General features: G+C 45.0%; 1 long non-coding RNA gene across 1 annotated transcript; it reads right to left on the bottom strand.

The window, feature by feature from the left end:
• Positions 1 to 15,748: 15,748 nt before the first annotated feature.
• On the bottom strand, positions 15,749 to 19,878 carry LOC149451871 (uncharacterized). The gene is made up of 2 exons (XR_016314974.1): positions 19,279 to 19,878; positions 15,749 to 18,358 (listed from the first exon to the last, which is right to left on the bottom strand). It is a non-coding gene; the product is annotated as an uncharacterized LOC149451871 (long non-coding RNA).
• Between the last annotated feature and the right edge of the window lie 173 nt (positions 19,879 to 20,051).

The following is a 20,051-nucleotide window of genomic DNA, read 5'->3' as shown; positions in this document are numbered from 1 at the left end:
TCGCCGACAGATGAGTCACGGTTGTTAAGGACGCAGCGGCTGCCCACTCCTTAACCCCTCGCCCTCCTGAGGATTTACCCCCCTTAATGACCACGCCTCTTTTTGCTACTCGGCGCTGCACTAATTCAACTGATAATTGCGCGGTCATGCAATGCTGCGCCCAAACAAAATTTACGTCCTTTTTTTCACACAAATAAAGCTTTCTTTTGGTGGTATTTGATCACCTGTGCGCTTTTTATTTTTCACGCTATAAACAAAAAAAGGCCAAAAATTTTGAAGAAAACCAATATTTTTTACTTTCAGCTATAAAACATATATAGTAAACTCAAAGTTGGTTATAAATTTAGGCCAAAATGTATTCTGCTCCATGTTTTTGGTAAAAAAAATCCCAATAAGTGTATATTGATTGCTTTGTGTGGAAGTTATAGCGTCTACAAACTATAGTATAGATACTGCAATTTACGTCATTTTTCTGCTATTCAGCGCTGCGCTAGTTTAACGGATAATTGCGCGGTCATGCAATACGGTACATAAATGAAATTTACATCCTTTTTTTCCCCCACAAATTGAGCTTTCTTTTGGTGGTATTTGATCACCTGTGCGGTTTTTATTTTTTGTGCTATAAAAAAAAAACTCTGACAATTTTGAGGAAAAAAAACAATATTTTGGACTTTTTGCCATAAAACATGTCCAGTAAAAAAAAATGCAAAAATCAAATGTAGTCATAAATTTCTGCCAAAATGCATTCTGCGACATGTCTTTGCTAAAAAAAAATCCCAATACGTGTAAATTAATTGGTTTACGTGAAAGTTATAGCGTTTACAAATGGCGGGAAAGATACTGGGATTTTTTGGGATTTTTTTATACTAATAATGGCGGCGATCAGCGACTTATGGCGGGACTGCGGCGGACATTTTGACATTGGAGGGTACTGACTTGGGGTCACTGACATCCCCAAAAACACTAATACAGTGATCAGTGCAAAAAAAAAAAACACTGACACTGCACTAATGGCACCGGGGAGGAAGGGGTTAACTTTATTTTGCAGGAAAGGGTTATAGGAGTGAGGGGGAGTGTTTTACTAGGGGGCGGGGTGTGTACTGGGCGGGGCAAGGCTGATCGAGAGAGAGAAACTGTTCTTTCTCGATCAGTTCATCCTCGAGCTGACAGGGAAGTGACAGACAGCACAGCTACTGCAGCTGTGCTCTCTGTCACTGTTTGCCGCCGATCGCCGGGACATAGCCGGTAATGAGCGGCTGTGACCCGGCAACTGACATCTGCGGCGGTGATCCGCGGGACAGATAGGGCGTCGGCGCGCCTCGCGCACGCCCCCTATTTGTTTACAAAACACACATCTTAAAACGTGGTTTTGCCTGCGAGTGTCGCCCTGCCGCCGTATATGTACAGTGGCTGGGCGGCATGCAGTAACAACCAGCTATTCAGAATGAAACTAAAGGAATGCCACAGAAGAATCGGTTCAATTCATGAAAGCATCCGAAACGAAATAAAAATTCCAGACATGTCTATGAAACCTTTGTATTGGGAGCACTGAAGAGATTGCAATCACAGAGCACTATGGGGGGGGGGGTATATTTACAGTATAAATGTCCTCATGCAGCTTTCTCCCGGGATTCTCACATTTTTCAGGTAGCCTCAGACCAGTAACTTCTGCACAGCATTAGTGAAAGGTCTGCATGGCTGGGTGTGCTGATCCAGGGCTGTGGGTGAGAAAGGGGTAAGTGGGGTCAGGTTTGAATATTGACAGCCTTACCTGATTGGAGGATCATGGGGTGTGGTGGGGAGGGGTTATGTGGGAGGGGGTCTTCCTTATATCACCATTCCCAGCACATGCAGCGTTGGAGGAGCTTTTCCCACCCACCCTTCCCCCTTTTTTCTGGTTTTAGTTGGGCAGTTGCTGTTCTCTGGTTTTGCGGTTCAGGATGCTGACATGGTGCACTTTGCTTTAGGGGAATTTTTCTTTTTGAGTATTGTCATGGCTGGGGGCAGAGGTATCAGGGTTTTTGAAGGCGGGGATGGTTAAAATAAATAGGGTTGGGCCCGTCTTAGGTATGGGTGCACCTTCCCTAACAAGCGCAGCAGGAATGGGTTCTTGGATTGGTGGGGCCGTATCGGATGGTGATTCAGGAAGGAGTTGTCCCCAAGCCGGTGTATGTGCGGCTGGGGGCCTTCATTTGTAAGATGGTGTCAGATACAGCCGGGTATTCGTTTTCAGTGCCTTCAAAAATCTATCATTTACGGTAATTTTTTGTTATGGTTTTTATCATACAATAAAAATGTATGTATTTGGTAGTGATGTTATTGATGTTATTGATGGTATGTAACCACTTCCCACCTGGCCAGTAGCTGTTTGGCATCAGATTTCCGGGTAGACGCCATATGCCATATGGCGTACTCCCAGGCATGCACAGTTTTCGCGCTTGCAGAGCCACACAGCGGTGTGATCTGTCAACGGCCGTGTACCTCGGACACGGCCAATGACAGATCTGAGTACCGCCCCCATTGCCAGTACCATGTGACCTGCTGTGACCAATCACAGCAGGTCACATGACAGTTGTATACAATGGATGGCTTCATTCATGCCATCCATTGTATACTAGTGCCTAGCTGTGAATGGTCACAGTGATCACATGCACATGTCATGTGCTTAGCTGTGGCCAAATCACAGCTAAGCACAAAAAAAAAAAAAAAACCTGAATGAATCGATGTCATTCAGGTAAATGCTTGTTTATAGCAAAGTAATTCAAAGTAATTCAGGATAGTAAAATATTAGTAGCAGAGAGATGAAAATACTTCCTTCTGATTGGACACACTGTAGGCTACATGTGCATGTAAAACTGTATTTGTAGCCTCTGTAGAATCTCAGAGAAACACATGAAGCGGTTATATGGTGCCTGATTGCGACAGCTGAACAGTGATTGGTACTGTCGCGATCGGACTGACGTCCTGGTGTTGGAAATTCTATCCCTGACCCAGTGATCCAAACCGTTCCTGGTCCATTCAGCTCTGGGCACTCCAGAACACAGAACGTCCTGTGGGCTGGTACAGGAACACCCCCAGGGTTGATTAGCCAAGAAAAAAGTCTTGTTCATAACCATATTTCAACAGATTGAGGACCTGAGATATGGATGGGGTGATTCGTACGGAGCCAGTCCCATATGACTGGCGAATCGCGGACTTTCTCTGACTTGCTCCAGTCGCAGGATAAATCTAGGTAAAAGTTTTATTTCAGTTTTTATTCATTTTTATTTCATAGTGAAGAGCCAATTGTGTGTCTTTTTGTATTTTCTGTAATTGTTTTTTCTTTGTATATATTCTATGCACTGCCTACTTCCGGGATATTAAATCGTAAAATTAATAAGTGACTTCTGAGTACTAAGCTCGGGCTCATATCTCCGAAGAGATTGTTGTATTGCAGTGTCTATATATGCTCGGTATAAGTTCATTCTCAATCTGTATGCAATTGCACTGCATGTTGGCAGATTGCATGCAGATTGTAAAGGAGCAGATCTACCAGACAGAGATCTGTGTGTGTGTGTTGGCTCAGCAGACCAGTCTGTGGACAAACTGTTGGGTGGTGACAAGCTACCATTTGTTGTGTGTCTGGTCTGGGGGGGGTGTGGACAGTGGAAGAGTGATTAACCCCGGGGTTCTACCATGTAGGACAGCTGGAGGAATCCTAGAAGGGTGTGCCAATTGCTAGACTGCTCCCCAGACACTACTAAACAACTCGTTCACTCCCTTATTATCTCACGACTCGACTACTGCAACTCCCTCCTCACTGGCCTACCTCATCACAGACTATCCCCACTTCAGTCTATCCTGAACTCAGCGGGCAGACTCATCCACCTTACTAACCGCTCCGTATCCGCCTCCCCCTTCTGCCGATCCCTCCACTGGCTTCTGATTGCCCAACGCATAAAATTCGAAATGCTAACACTGACGTACAAAGCTGTTCATCATACTGCCCCAAACTACATCACCGATCTGATATCCATCTACCACCCAAAACGCACACTCTGCTCCTCACAAGACCTCCTACTCTCCAGTTCCCTGTCTCCTCCTCCCATGCCCGTCTCCAGGACTTCTCCAGGGCTTCCCCCATCCTCTGGAACTCACTACCCCAATTAATCAGACTGTCACCTACCCTCCTCAGCTTTAGGTGCACCCTGAACACCCATCTCTTCAGGGAAGCCTACCCCACCCTCACCTAACTGCCGATCTCCTCCACTCCTCCTACCACTCCATCCCCCACAGCTATCTCCTCCTGTGCCACCATCCCCTCCCTCCTAGATTGTAAGCTTGAAAGAGCAGGGCCCTCGAACCCCTCGTGTATTGTATTGTTACTGTATTGTCTCATGTACTGTCTCCCACTATTTTGTACAGTGCTGAGCAAACTTTTTGGCGCTATATAAATACTGTATAATAATAATAATAATAATAATAATAACAACATGTTGTTTACACCAAATTCTGACCCTACTATCTGAATGTTGCAGCTGAAATCCAGACTCATCAGACCAGGCAACATTTTCCAATCTTCTATTGTTCAATTTTGGTGAGCCTGTGTGACTTGTAGCCTCCGTTGTAACGAGGGGTCATTGGAGTTCCTGTTGCCTTTCTATCATCTGCAACCAGTCTGCCCATTCTCCTCTGACCTCAACAAGGCATTTTCCTCCACAGAAATGATTTTCTCTTTTTCAGACCTTTATCTGTAAACCCTGGAGATGGTTGTGTGGGAAAATCAGCAGTTTTTGAAATATTCAGACCAGCCCGTCTGGCACCAACTACCATGCCACATTCAAAGTCGCTTCAATCCCCTTTCTGATGCTCAGTTTGAACTTCAGCAAGTCATCTTCACCACATCTAGATGCCTAAAGGCATTGACTTGCTGCCATGTGGCTGATTATCAATTTGTGTTACCGAGCAGTTGAAGAGGTGGACCTCATAAAGTGCCCGGTGAGTTTATATTATGACCGTGTCACAAAGGGTTAACCTTACTGTATGGCTTGCAATATAGAGTCTATGAACTGACTTATGTTATGCTTTGAGCTTGTGAGATTGTTATAAACAGTTCATTTCTGTGAGCAGCATCTCGCCTTGTGGTTGTCTTTGTCAAAGCTGAGACAATTTTGAGACACTGGATAAATTAATAAATTAATTAATAAATTAATGGATAAATTAATGGCTGTTAAATTGCTGTGTCCACATCTCTACTTGGGAGAATGTCACCAGCACTCCGAGGATCACCAATACCGGTCCAAAAGGTTTCATGAATGATCACATAGTTACAGCAAGGCAACGTTTCTAAGTCCTGCAGGACCCCTTCATCAGGCATGCCTGCGAGACTCCGAAACGTAACTATGTGATCGTTCATTAAAACGTTTGGACTCATATTGATGATCCTCGGTGTGCTGGTGACATTCTCCCTTAAATCCAATATTCTGAAGCACAAAAGGAGGCCCAGTACCTCAAGGATCACAGTAAATGGTGCATTACCCAGGAGAGTTACCACTGCTGCTGTTACCATCAGATAGATGAATCCAGAAGCTTCATAGAAAAAAACAGCTCTGTGGTGGTAACATTATAACCACCCCACTAGGGGGAGTACCTTTACTGGAATAAGCAATGGAACATAAAAACACTTGAGCCTGTGGCTTGGAGGAAGTGCTTGGGTCAGGTGGACGCCCGTCCGCTCAGGGATGATGTGCAGTGGTGATGAATGGAGTTGAGCCTGTCAGATGCAGGGACCATATGATTGCAGCGTCCTGGGATGATGTCACCGCGATAGCCAGGAGATGGAGGGGAAGCCCAAGCAGGGGAGGTATGGCCGGTTACCAGGACGACATGTTTCACACACATGTGCTTTCTCAAGTCCTGGAAAGGGAGAGGTAATCAGCCATTTTATAGGAGACTTTTATAGGAGGCCGATTACCTCTCCCTTTAATATACACTCACCGGCCACTTTATTGGGTCCATCTGTTCAGTTGCTCGGTAACACAAATTGCTAATCAGCCAATCACACGGCAGCAACTCAACGCATTTAGGCATCTAGATGTGGTGAAGATGACTTGCTGAAGTTCAAACCGAGCATCAGAATGGGGAAGAGAAGGGATTGAAGTGACTTTGAACATGGCATGGTAGTTGGTGCCAGACAGGCTGGTCTGACTTTTCAAAAACTGTGGATCTCCTGGGATTTTCCTGCACAACCATCTCTAGGGTTTACAGAGAATGGTCCGAAAAAGGGAAAATCTCTAGTGAGCGGTTGTGTGGAGGAAAATGCCTTGTTGAGGTTAGAGGAGAATGGGCAGACTGGTTCCAAATGATAGAAAGGCAACAGTAACTCCAATAACCACTTGTTACAATGGGCCGTCCACCTGACCCAAGCACTTCCTCCAAGCCACAGGCCCAAGTGTTTTGATGTTCCATTGCTTATTCCAATAAAGGTACTCCCCCTAGTGGGGTTGTTATAATACTACCACCACAGCGCTGTTTTTTCTAGGGAGCTTCTGACATTCTCCCTCCCTGATTCTGTTCGGTTCCAGCCGATGGTCTCTTCAAAACCCACTTATACACACCGCCATTTGTAACGCAGGAACGTGTGCATTTGGATTGTACACTCACATGTCTACTTGGTCACACATGTGAGGTGTCTTCACAATCCATATTTATGGGACCTGGAAGTCCTTGAAAATATTGGTCAGTTTGTCTTTGGTTGTAGGTGTTGTGGGGATACCTGAAACCCATTGTTTCTATAATTAGTTCTGTAAGTAAGTTTGTTTACAGACTAAATTAGTTCAATTTCTGCCAGTTGGGATAGTTCAAACTTAAGTGAACGCTGTCTTTTGACACGTTTGCGATCTGGTAAACCTTGAATTAGACAATGTCTTTGGCCTGGTAAGAAAACTAGCCTAAAATACGTATATTTCTTTCCATAACACTCCTGACAAAGCCCACCTTTCAGGACCGCATTCAGCTTTCCGCCTTGGTGCGACAGAGGATTCAACAATGGGGCCGCCTGGAGATATGGAATGTAATGCTGTATTGGCAGACTCATATTCTTACTGAGCAATGGGACATCCAGCAGGCCATGGTTCCCCAATCAAATGCCTGGAGGTTTGTTGAATCCTGCCTTCTACAACTGGACCTTTCACTGCTATGTCTGATGGTACTTATGTAGCCCCGGGTTAGCAGGCTGGGTACAGTGGGCATGCCAAGATTGTTAGAGTTGTGCCGTAGATAAAGGACCTGCAGAGCAGGGTGATTACTAACTATGGCCTTTCTGATACTAGCTGAGACATCTTTGGGGTTCCATTAGTCCCTCTAAACTTGCCGTAGTGGTTCCTCTCCATGATCAAACAGCAATCACCACAGCCAAAATGTTCTAGACTCATACTGTACAACTGTACGGTTTCTCAAAATGGATCCTGTTGAATTGGAACTGTGTAGACTGAGTGGAATTTATAAGTCATATACCACTCCATATTATCTTCAGGGGAACGGAGTGTATGAGTGTTTTCCACTGCTTGGTATGCTGCAGACACTGAGGCAAGGGCACCTGGAACGCTGGCCACGGTACGTGAGTGAAGTGGTGTGTGCCTTTAACTATACAGCACTCAAAACTACTGGATATACAACTTTCTTCCTGTTGTTTGGATGAAGTGGTTGAGTAAAAAGAAAGAGGTTCAATGACTATATCAAATAATAAGGGTGAGAGAGGGCACCCTTGTGGTATCCCTTTATTAAGTTTGAAAAGGGCAGACATAGATCCCGAGGTAACGAGCCGCACAGTAGGAGAAGAATACATGCTATGGATTAAATCCAGTATGGGACCTGAGAAGCCTATTTTTTCCCTTACCAGAGATAACCACTGACAGCTAATATTATTAGAGATGAGCGAATCGAACATGATGAAGTGAAATTCGTTCCGAAGATTTGGAAAAATTCTATTCGCGACGAATCCGAAGATTAGCAAACTTCGGATGCACGAATCAAATTTTCCCAAAAATGGCGGCGACATGTGTGGCGACGGAGAAAATGGACAGAGAAGATGGGGCGGGGATCTCTGGGAAGGCGCGCAGACAAGGCGCGCTGACCCATAATGCATTCATGACATGTGATCACATTAGCCAATCAGCAGCCAGCCAGCACTGTGTAATGGTGGAGCTATAAATCGCGGCCATCTTAGAATTCTCCATTAGCCTCCGGTCATTCAAGAGAGACAGACCTGTGTGTATTAAGGGACAGAGTTAGGGCCACAGAGACTTTAGGGCCACAGAATCGTTACTCAGGGACACAGAATCGTTACTGACTTCCCGGATCGCCACTCAGCCATTGGACTCTTGATAGTCGTCTCCCCACACTGCTGCTGGGGGGACTTTTTAACCTAGGCCTGTGTATGGCCTTCAATTGAAGCTGCTTCTGCTCCGCCACTCTGCCATTGGACTCTTGATAGTCGTCTCCCCACACTGCTGCTGGGGGGACTTTTTAACATAGGCCTCTGTATGGCCTTCAATTTTAGCTGCTTACGCTCCGCCACTCTGCCATGGGCCCCTGTACCGCCTCCTCATGCTGCTGCCAGGCCCGTAATCTGCCATGGGCCCCCGTACCGACTCCTCATGCTGCTGCCAGGCCCGTAATCTGTCATGGGCCCCTGTACCGCCTCCTCATGCTGCTGCCAGGTCCAGAGTGTGTCATGGGTCCCTGTACGGCCTCCCATTGCTGCTATCTCCATCGCCACACTCTGCCATGTGCCACTTTCAGGTCTCCTCACACTGCTGGTGGGTTCCATTTTGTTATAGGGTGCTGTATGGCCTCCCATTGCTGCTGCCTCCACCGCCACACTGTGGCTCCACACTCTGGTTTTGGCCCCGTGACTGGCCAAATGAGTGAAGTGTGCGGTGATTCTAAGATCGACGGCACTCATCTGCATGTCATACTGAGTGACAGTATTATTTCTCTTCCCCAGCAGACTCCAAGGACATTTAAATTAAAGGTACAGTGTTCAGCACTAATATAAAGGCTCTCTGAAGCCTAGAAACACCCTTTTTATAAGTTAAATTCGCAGCGAATATATTCAGCTCGAAGCAAATTTATTCGGCGAATTCGGCGAATCAGCCGAACCAAATTTTTGAATAATTCGCTCATCTCTAAATATTATCAAACACTTTCTCAGCACCGAGCGTTATGATGGCCGTGTCAGAATGAGGATAGAGTTGGGCATGTTCCAATGCTAGCAAGACTTTGCAGATATGTAATACTGCAGATCTACCGGGAACAAAGCCCGCTTGCACTGGATGGAGAAGAGAAGGAAGCAACACTGCCAGTCATGAAGCTACAATTTTAGATAGGATCTTAGTGTCCAGATTGATTGATGATTTAGGGCTGAAGGAGCCAAGTAGAGATGAATCTTTCCCTTCCCTAGCCAGCAATTTAATGTATGCTTGCGACCCGGTAGGAAGATATGGTCCTCCTACCCACATAGGCCGATAGACATGTAGGAGTGGGTCTGGGATACACGCCTGCGTTAATTGAAAGGATTCCGCTGTATAGCCATCCGGGCCCAGGGCTTTGTTGTTAGCCAAGTGTTTAATAGTAAAAAGGATCTCCTCTCAGGAAACCAGGGCATTTAATCTCCTGAGCTACTCAACCATAAGGAAAGTGAAGACCGAGCAGAAGGGAAGTAGCCTTAGATTGGTCAATGGGATCCAAAGACTGAACCTGCGTATAATAATCCGTAAGTTTAGAGGTTATTTCTGGATTGGAAGTTTTAATATTTCCGGTTTAAATTACACAGGGCCGTCATATGGATAGGTTGAGAAGGCCCTTTGCAGAGTCTTGCTAGGAGATGACCAGATTTATTTCCAAATTTATGATATTGAAGGGACATGTAGGAGGATTTAATCCTTTGTTGTTGGTTGGTCCAGAGATTAAACTGTCTCTTTGCTTGTCGCAGGGTGTCGCTCACCATGTGGAACTGTTCTAGGGAATATTTTTTAAATTGCCTTGCATAGGATATCATTTTACCAAGGAGAAATGCTTTCCCAGCCTTCCAAAATAAGTTGGGATAATTTGAGTGCTCGCTATTAGAAAGAGCGTACTCCCTCCAGGCGGAATACGCTGCATGCTGGAAATCTTCATTTTATGCTAGATAAGAAGGGACGCTACACAAGGGTGGCCTAAACTGGGAGCATATGTCCCCCAATATGACAGTTACAGGGCAAAGATCAGAGAAGATCATGCTGCCAATGGCAGGGTCTCGGATTAATGGCAGAAGAGAGGATGCGCAAAATAAATAGTCGGTTCTCAAAATGGAGTCATGTGGGGGTGAGTAGAATTAAAACTCCCTTTCTGTCCAGATGTCAGACATCCACCAGCTGCAGGGATGAGATCGTATTGGCCAATGCTGAAGGGTTGGGCCAAAGCCGTGTCAATCACCCATCGAAGCACCTGGTGTGGCAGCGACCGATCTTCTGACAGGTCCATGACTGTGTTAAAATCACCCCGCAGTGTGTACTGAGACTCCAGGGCCCATAGAACCCAAGAAGAGAGGCCTTGAAAAAAAAGACATCTCGGGGAATTGACCGCATAGATATTAGGCTATTGTTAAATGGGCTATAAGTTTACGTCCCATCTCATAAGCATCAACAGAATGAAGAGTGTATTGCAGTTATTTTATGAAGAAGTATCGCCACTCCCATTTTCCATTTTTCCCAGTAGCTGAGGACCCCAGGACCTCCTCCACTCACAGCTTGCAGAGGCGATTCTCTGCAGACAAATGTTTCTCCTTACCTTTAATACTTACTTCAGAATATAAGAAGGCCTTGATTTTTTGGAGAAGGTTCCTCTGTGCTTCCCTCCAAGAATCTATGTAAAGTCAAGATACAAGGGATGTGCCCAAAATCTTGGAGGCCCCTGTGGACTGGTACTTACTTCATTTGAAACTCAACCATTGATCTTTGAGGGTACATCTGATTCAGCTTTATAGACTGTAGATATTTCCAAGGGTTTAGTTGAGGATGGCCTACCCATCAGTGACAGCACTCTGCTACCTGAGGCCTCTAGAACAATCTTCTGAAGATGGTCCCCTTGATGAAACTATGGACAATGGCATTCACCCTACTAGGGCTACTAGAGGGCAATTGATTGTTAAATACTCTGATTACATTGTTTGATGTTTTTGTTGTTCATCTGATTCACCATGTGCTCTTCCTGTGTAAACTTTAGTCATGCCGAGGACAGCATCCATTAAGAGGGGGGAGTGTAGGCAGCAGCATGTCCCCTTCCATTCTGTAAGTGGCACTGTGCTATTATTATAGATGGAGTGGAGTCTATTAGGGGAATTGCCCCCCTAGACACTCGGTCAGTATCTCAGAAGAGCCAACTGTCTGATTGGATGCTGTAACCTCTCAATATCTCTGGTGGTCTTCTTAATATGAAACATTAGATAATAGGGTACCTGGAGAGAGTGGTAGGTCAGGGACAGAGATTCCTCTGGTGAGGGGATGTAGGTAAAGGTTCCTGACAAGTAGGGATAGCTCAGGGACAATGCCTGTCTGGAGGAAACATCCAACTATCCTGACCAGTAACGTGGGGCTCATTATAATGTCTTTCCGGTACACAGAAAACTGCCATCCCTCCAGCAGAAGCAATCCTCCTGTAATACAGGCCCAAGCAGGGGCGGACTGACCATTCATACACTCGGGCAATGCCTGAGGGCCCAGGGTCAGTAGGGGGCCCCATGAGATGCCCCTAGTACCTTTTCATAGGCTTTTTTGGGGGTGTGGTTTGAGTGTGGGTGAGGACACAGGGGGCCCATGATCCCCTATTGCCCGGGGGCCCCATGAGTTGTCAGTCCACCCCTGGGCACAAGCCTGTTGAATCTCTATAATAGGGGTGCTCAACTTGTGGCCCTTGGAGCCCTCTGTTGTGACCCTTCACCTCAAACTGAACTCAGAAGTTTTATGTGTGTTTTCAGAAGGTCACCACACCTGCAAGATAAAATGGAAGTCTATGGCAAAGCGCATCTAACCCGCAGGAAAGCGGCAGGTGCTGCACCCATGGTTCCAGTAAACTGCAGTGCATCATTGTGAAAGAAGCCTTATAGGGGGCTCTGACAGTAAGGACTTGTTTACATTCGCGGTCTGGGTGTGGTAAAGCCCCATAGTCAACACGTGTTTTATCCCTCCCCCAGAGGTTGCAATGCTGACCTCACCCCATGATCCAGGGGGCCCGATAGGCCTCCCTGTCACATTCTGTTTTACCTTTGGACAGGAGGGGCGGCAGGGGAAACGTATACAGAAACTGATCCTCTCCAGGTTCCCCCTGCTTTTCCTCCTCTCTCTTCCGTTGGCATTCAGCATCTGCAAGAGGAAATTGTTCATGCTAATAAAGAAAAAATCAAAAATCTGAACCATTTCCTTGTGGCCTGCGACCGGTTAACAAATCACTTAGGTGGCCCTCGCTCTTAAACAGGTTGAGCACCAACAAGTACCAACGGCTGTATTTCCTCATATCAGTGGCTACTGTGCCTTTATTAATTACTGCTACTTTGTATACAAATACAAGATAAATGACAACATCAAGAACTGTGTGTGGTCTCCCCGACTGGGTACCCTGGGCCTAGGCCCCCAACTACAAGCCCGTTCAGCACACATTAAAGCACTACATTAGACTCAATAGGTCTAAATTGATCCAGGGAATATCCGATTATTGATCCAGGGAATATCCGATTATTGATCCAGGGAATATCAGATTATTGATCCCGGGAATATCTGATTGCCTCTCGGGGGATCAGGAAGGAATTTTTTCCCTGCAGGAGCAAATTGTGTCGTGCTTTGCTGTTTTTTTTTTGCCTTCCTCTGGATCAACTGTGGGTGTAGGATTATAAGTTTTTTTTTAAATGGTTGAAATGGATGGACTTTTGTCTTTTTTCAGCCAGACTAACTATGTAACTATATAACTATGTAAATCAGCCTTAAACATTCTTTTCACATTTAATGGTCAGAATATTTACTGGTATTGTATGTTGGATATTACGTTCTTTGTTAGAGGTTTGGAAGTCGGATGCAAAATGCCGATAGTACTGCTTGGACCTTAAAGAAGGGGACAAACCCCGAAGGTTTCTCCTTACAATTGTATGTTAGTGCAAATAAAAAAAGTATCACGGACAGGACTCCATTGTTTCTATCTTTTATGATGAATATTATCAGTAAATGGCAGTTAATTGCAGGGCGGTGATTGTTTTTGGACTTAACAGATCCCAGTTACCACAGTTATTGCCCCCTGTGCTAGGCCGGTAATGGACAATGGATCACCTCTTTGGTTCTAAACCTTATTACTTCCTACATTTACTTGAAATAGCAGGAAGGGGGGACAGTCATTTAAAATTAACCTATTCGATTTCAGGAGTTAAAACAAAATAAAACCACAGAATAAATACAGATTGTCTTTTGCTCCCATCTATTTTATTTCTTAATGTTTATATTAATATTTATTACTTTTAACAAGATTATAAAATTACAAGAAAGGAATATTGTTGATAAGAAAATCTTTTATCACTGGAAATCTTGTTTACAATTTTCACTTCTTTTTTTTTTAAATATATTTTTATTATTTTCCAAGAAATTTTTTTCAAAAATAGCATAAGCAAAATACAAAGAGAAGAAAAAGAAAACAATAAAGTAAGTTCTATACAGACGTTAGTGGAAATGACTATTCTGGATTTCAATATTTCTAGGAGAACTTCGATAGATTATGTAATCTTTACTTGTCATTATTATTATACAGTATTTATAAAGCGCCAATAGTTCGCTCAGCGCTGTAATTGTCATTGTCAGCTCTCATTGTTGACATGGATGACAAATAAATCCTTTTTCAATCTTATTCAGAATCAGCATTTTGGGGCATCTTAAAGGGGTTTATTTACTCAAGACACTCAGGTGGTTCAGTTTGCCATTGAATTTTCATTTAGCTTTGTGACACTGCTGACAATTCACTTTGCTAAGAGTTCCATATGTGCAGGATGCCGAGGATGGGTCCTGGATGGTTGCTACATCTCACCAATTTCTGGGCTATGGTCTCTTTTAGGGAAAATGTTTTATGTATTCGGGTCTCACCTGTGATGGGTGAGAAATTCCGGGACAGTTAAGTCTTGAGGTGATTGTAGCCGTATTAGTGCACTTGCGACAGAAACAATTGAGTACTGACGTGATACTTTTTTTATTTGCACTAACATACAATTTTGAGAACAAGGTTTCGGGGAATGTCCCCTTCTTCAAGGTCCAGGCAGTACTCGCCTGGACCTTGAAGAAGGGGACATTCCCCGAAAGCTTGTCCTCAAAATTGTATGTTAGTGCAAATAAAAAAAGTATCACGTCAGTACTCAATTGTTTCTGGGACAGTTAAGTAAGAGAGAGGAATGACTTGCATTCCTCTTGGCGTTAGTAGTGGCTTATTTTGGACCTGAAATTTTTCTGGTGGGAAAAGGACCTCCACTCCTGACTATGGAGAATCGGGTCCATACGGTGTTCAGCAGCCTCAAGAAGGCAGCATATAATGCAGGAAGCTTCCATTGCTAGTGGTTAGTAGTGGCTTATTTTGGACCTGAAATTTTTCTGGTGGGAAAAGGACCTCCACTCCTGACTATGGAGAATCGGGTCCATACGGTGTTCAGCAGCCTCAAGAAGGCAGCATATAATGCAGGAAGCTTCCATTGCTAGTGGGTCGAATGTGAGTTGAGAGGAGACCTGGCTGTGTGCTGACACCTGACAGATATCCGAAGCTGGATGCTGCTAACCCTGGGGTAAATCCCGTATATGAACTTTATGTTTCTTATATTTGTGATGAAGATAAGTAGACTTTTGTGTTATGTTTTCTGGAGAATAAGTCAGCTCCGTGTTGCTGCTGAAAGTGCTGTTTTGTTTGCATTGAAAGAAAATTCAACATCTTTATGTTGAAGACACACGGCTTCCATGGTGCTATACTTCTGAACTTGACACTGATCACATGCAAGGAAAATAGCAGTATTTCATAGCGGCACGATGATGGAAGTCAGCAGAGCTCCACCTCTGAGTTTCCTCCTCACCTAATGTTGGTCCTCTCCAGTGTTGGAGATTCAAGGCCACACAGATCTGCCTCCAAACCAAATGATGGAAGTCAGCAGAGCTCCACCTCTGAGTTTCCTCCTCACCTAATGTTGGTCCTCTCCAGTGTTGAAGATTCAAGGCCACACAGATGTGCCTCCAAACCAAATGATGGAAGTCAGCAGAGCTCCACCTCTGAGTTTCCCCCTCACCTAATGTTGGTCCTCTCCAGTGTTGGAGATTCAAGGCCACACAGAAGTGCCTCCAAACCAAATGATGGAAGTCAGCAGAGCTCCAACTCTGAGTTTCCCCCTCACCTAATGTTGGTCCTCTCCAGTGTTGGAGATTCAAGGCCACACAGATGTGCCTCCAAACCAAATGATAGAAGTTAGCAGAGCTCCACTCTGAGTTTCCCCCTCACCTAATGTTGGTCCTCTCCAGTGTTGGAGATTCAAGGCCACACAGATGTGCCTCCAAACCAAATGATGGAAGTCAGCAGAGCTCCACCTCTGAGTTTCCTCCTCACCTAATGTTGGTCCTCTCCAGTGTTGGAGATTCAAGGCCACACAGATGTGCCTCCAAACCAACTGATGGAAGTCAGCCGAACATCACCTCACACACTAAGGAAGATTGCCTTGCAACGTGAACAGCCTCTTAGTCTTTATTAAATCAACACCAAAGTGAACATTAGAAGCTTGTAACACAATAGAATTTGTTAATGACTTGGGAGCCGCTAATAAGAGTTGAAAAAGGATCGCTGACAACATCACATTCTCATACTGTGTGTATAAAACTTAAAAAAACTCTAAATGTCGCGCTCCCAATATATTACAAATATCAATCAAATCAAAATAAACAATAAAACAAATATCAAAAATAACTAGATAATAACACCTTGATTAAATTATAACAATAATATAAAAAATGTGAATCTCAAATTAATCCCCAAAAAATGTGTTATTAGACAGAAAACGTTCCTTTGATCATACAAAAATTACAAGAGAAAAAAAAAAAGTCCCAAAAAGTGATTACGTGATCCAAAATGCAATAATTGTGACTTTTTGTGAATCCTTGTAATGGTAAAGATGTGCGCTCACCTCCTTGTGAATCCTCGTAATGGTAAAGATGTGCGCTCACCTCCTTGTGAATCCTCGTAATGGTAAAGATGTGCGCTCACCTCCTTGTGAATCCTCGTAATGGTAAAGATGTGCGCTCACCTCCTTGTGAATCCTCATAATGGTAAAGATGTGCGCTCACCTCCTTGTGAATCCTCGTAATGGTAAAGATGTGCGCTCACCTCCTTGTGAATCCTTGTCATGGTAAAGATGTGCGCTCACCTCCTTGTGAATCCTTGTAATGGTAAAGATGTGCGCTCACCTCCTTGTGAATCCTTGTAATGGTAAAGATGTGCGCTCACCTCCTTGTGAATCCTGGTAATGGTAAAGATGTGCGCTCACCTCCTTGTGAATCCTCGTAATGGTAAAGATGTGCGCTCACCTCCTTGTGAATCCTCATAATGGTAAAGATGTGCGCTCACCTCCTTGTGAATCCTCGTAATGGTAAAGATGTGCGCTCACCTCCTTGTGAATCCTCGTAATGGTAAAGATGTGCGCTCACCTCCTTGTGAATCCTCGTAATGGTAAAGATGTGCGCTCACCTCCTTGTGAATCCCTGTAATGGTAAAGATGTGCGCTCACCTCCTTGTGAATCCTTGTAATGGTACAGATGTGCGCTCACCTCCTTGTGAATCCTGGTAATGGTAAAGATGTGCGCTCACCTCCTTGTGAATCCTTGTAATGGTACAGATGTGCGCTCACCTCCTTGTGAATCCTGGTAATGGTACAGATGTGCGCTCACCTCCTTGTGAATCCTGGTAATGGTACAGATGTGCGCTCACCTCCTTGTGAATCCTTGTAATGGTAAAGATGTGCGCTCACCTCCTTGTGAATCCCTGTAATGGTAAAGATGTGCGCTCACCTCCTTGTGAATCCCTGTAATGGTAAAGATGTGCGCTCACCTCCTTGTGAATCCCTGTAATGGTAAAGATGTGCGCTCACCTCCTTGTGAATCCTCGTAATGGTAAAGATGTGCGCTCACCTCCTTGTGAATCCTCGTAATGGTAAAGATGTGTGCTCACCTCCTTGTGAATCCTCGTAATGGTAAAGATGTGCGCTCACCTCCTTGTGAATCCTCGTAATGGTAAAGATGTGCGCTCACCTCCTTGTGAATCCTCGTAATGGTAAAGATGTGCGCTCACCTCCTTGTGAATCCTCGTAATGGTAAAGATGTGCGCTCACCTCCTTGTGAATCCTCGTAATGGTAAAGATGTGCGCTCACCTCCTTGTGAATCCTTGTAATGGTAAAGATGTGCGCTCACCTCCTTGTGAATCCTCGTAATGGTAAAGATGTGCGCTCACCTCCTTGTGAATCCTCGTAATGGTAAAGATGTGCGCTCACCTCCTTGTGAATCCTCGTAATGGTAAAGATGTGCGCTCACCTCCTTGTGAATCCTCGTAATGGTAAAGATGTGCGCTCACCTCCTTGTGAATCCTCGTAATGGTAAAGATGTGCGCTCACCTCCTTGTGAATCCTCGTAATGGTAAAGATGTGCGCTCACCTCCTTGTGAATCCCTGTAATGGTAAAGATGTGCGCTCACCTCCTTGTGAATCCTTGTAATGGTACAGATGTGCGCTCACCTCCTTGTGAATCCTGGTAATGGTAAAGATGTGCGCTCACCTCCTTGTGAATCCTTGTAATGGTACAGATGTGCGCTCACCTCCTTGTGAATCCTGGTAATGGTACAGATGTGCGCTCACCTCCTTGTGAATCCTGGTAATGGTACAGATGTGCGCTCACCTCCTTGTGAATCCTGGTAATGGTAAAGATGTGCGCTCACCTCCTTGTGAATCCTTGTAATGGTAAAGATGTGCGCTCACCTCCTTGTGAATCCCTGTAATGGTAAAGATGTGCGCTCACCTCCTTGTGAATCCTCGTAATGGTAAAGATGTGCGCTCACCTCCTTGTGAATCCTTGTAATGGTAAAGATGTGCGCTCACCTCCTTGTGAATCCTCGTAATGGTACAGATGTGCGCTCACCTCCTTGTGAATCCTTGTAATGGTAAAGATGTGCGCTCACCTCCTTGTGAATCCTCGTAATGGTAAAGATGTGCGCTCACCTCCTTGTGAATCCTCGTAATGGTAAAGATGTGCGCTCACCTCCTTGTGAATCCTTGTAATGGTAAAGATGTGCGCTCACCTCCTTGTGAATCCTCGTAATGGTACAGATGTGCGCTCACCTCCTTGTGAATCCTCGTAATGGTAAAGATGTGCGCTCACCTCCTTGTGAATCCCTGTAATGGTAACGATGTGCGCTCACCTCCTTGTGAATCCTCGTAATGGTAAAGATGTGCGCTCACCTCCTTGTGAATCCTCGTAATGGTAAAGATGTGCGCTCACCTCCTTGTGAATCCCTGTAATGGTAAAGATGTGCGCTCACCTCCTTGTGAATCCTCGTAATGGTACAGATGTGCGCTCACCTCCTTGTGAATCCCTGTAATGGTAAAGATGTGCGCTCACCTCCTTGTGAATCCTCGTAATGGTAAAGATGTGCGCTCACCTCCTTGTGAATCCTCGTAATGGTAAAGATGTGCTCTCACCTCCTTGTGAATCCTCGTAATGGTAAAGATGTGCGCTCACCTCCTTGTGAATCCTCGTAATGGTAAAGATGTGCTCTCACCTCCTTGTGAATCCTCATAATAGTAAAGATGTGCGCTCACCTCCTTGTGAATCCTCGTAATGGTAAAGATGTGCGCTCACCTCCTTGTGAATCCTCGTAATGGTAAAGATGTGCGCTCACCTCCTTGTGAATCCTCGTAATGGTAAAGATGTGCGCTCACCTCCTTGTGAATCCTCGTAATGGTAAAGATGTGCGCTCACCTCCTTGTGAATCCTCGTAATGGTAAAGATGTGCGCTCACCTCCTTGTGAATCCTCGTAATGGTAAAGATGTGCGCTCACCTCCTTGTGAATCCTCGTAATGGTAAAGATGTGCGCTCACCTCCTTGTGAATCCTCGTAATGGTAAAGATGTGCGCTCACCTCCTTGTGAATCCCTGTAATGGTAAAGATGTGCGCTCACCTCCTTGTGAATCCTCGTAATGGTAAAGATGTGCGCTCACCTCCTTGTGAATCCTGGTAATGGTAAAGATGTGCGCTCACCTCCTTGTGAATCCTCGTAATGGTAAAGATGTGCGCTCACCTCCTTGTGAATCCTTGTAATGGTAAAGATGTGCGCTCACCTCCTTGTGAATCCTCGTAATGGTAAAGATGTGCGCTCACCTCCTTGTGAATCCTCGTAATGGTAAAGATGTGCGCTCACCTCCTTGTGAATCCTCGTAATGGTAAAGATGTGCGCTCACCTCCTTGTGAATCCTCGTAATGGTAAAGATGTGCGCTCACCTCCTTGTGAATCCTCGTAATGGTAAAGATGTGCGCTCACCTCCTTGTGAATCCCTGTAATGGTAAAGATGTGCGCTCACCTCCTTGTGAATCCTCGTAATGGTACAGATGTGCGCTCACCTCCTTGTGAATCCTCGTAATGGTAAAGATGTGCGCTCACCTCCTTGTGAATCCTCGTAATGGTACAGATGTGCGCTCACCTCCTTGTGAATCCTTGTAATGGTACAGATGTGCGCTCACCTCCTTGTGAATCCTTGTAATGGTAAAGATGTGCGCTCACCTCCTTGCAAGCCTAACAGATAGGCTTATTGCGCTTTTTGTTCACATAAATGGAACCTGCTGTGATTTGCTGCGGCATAACATTGGTGTTGGGTGTCTCCTAAGTGCTCTAGTGACACCTAGAGGAGAAGGGCGAGTACGCAGGCTGTGAGGCACACAGACAAAGATATTGATTTTACAAAGTTCTGTTTGTTTTTACACCATGAATATCTAG

The sequence above is a fragment of the Staurois parvus genome, unplaced genomic scaffold (assembly GCF_062004578.1).
Source record: "Staurois parvus isolate SC_StPar_1 unplaced genomic scaffold, SC_StPar_1.0 ptg000512l, whole genome shotgun sequence".
In the NCBI taxonomy this organism is placed as follows: Eukaryota; Metazoa; Chordata; class Amphibia; order Anura; family Ranidae; genus Staurois; species Staurois parvus.
This window is presented reverse-complemented; position numbering and strand designations above follow the sequence as displayed.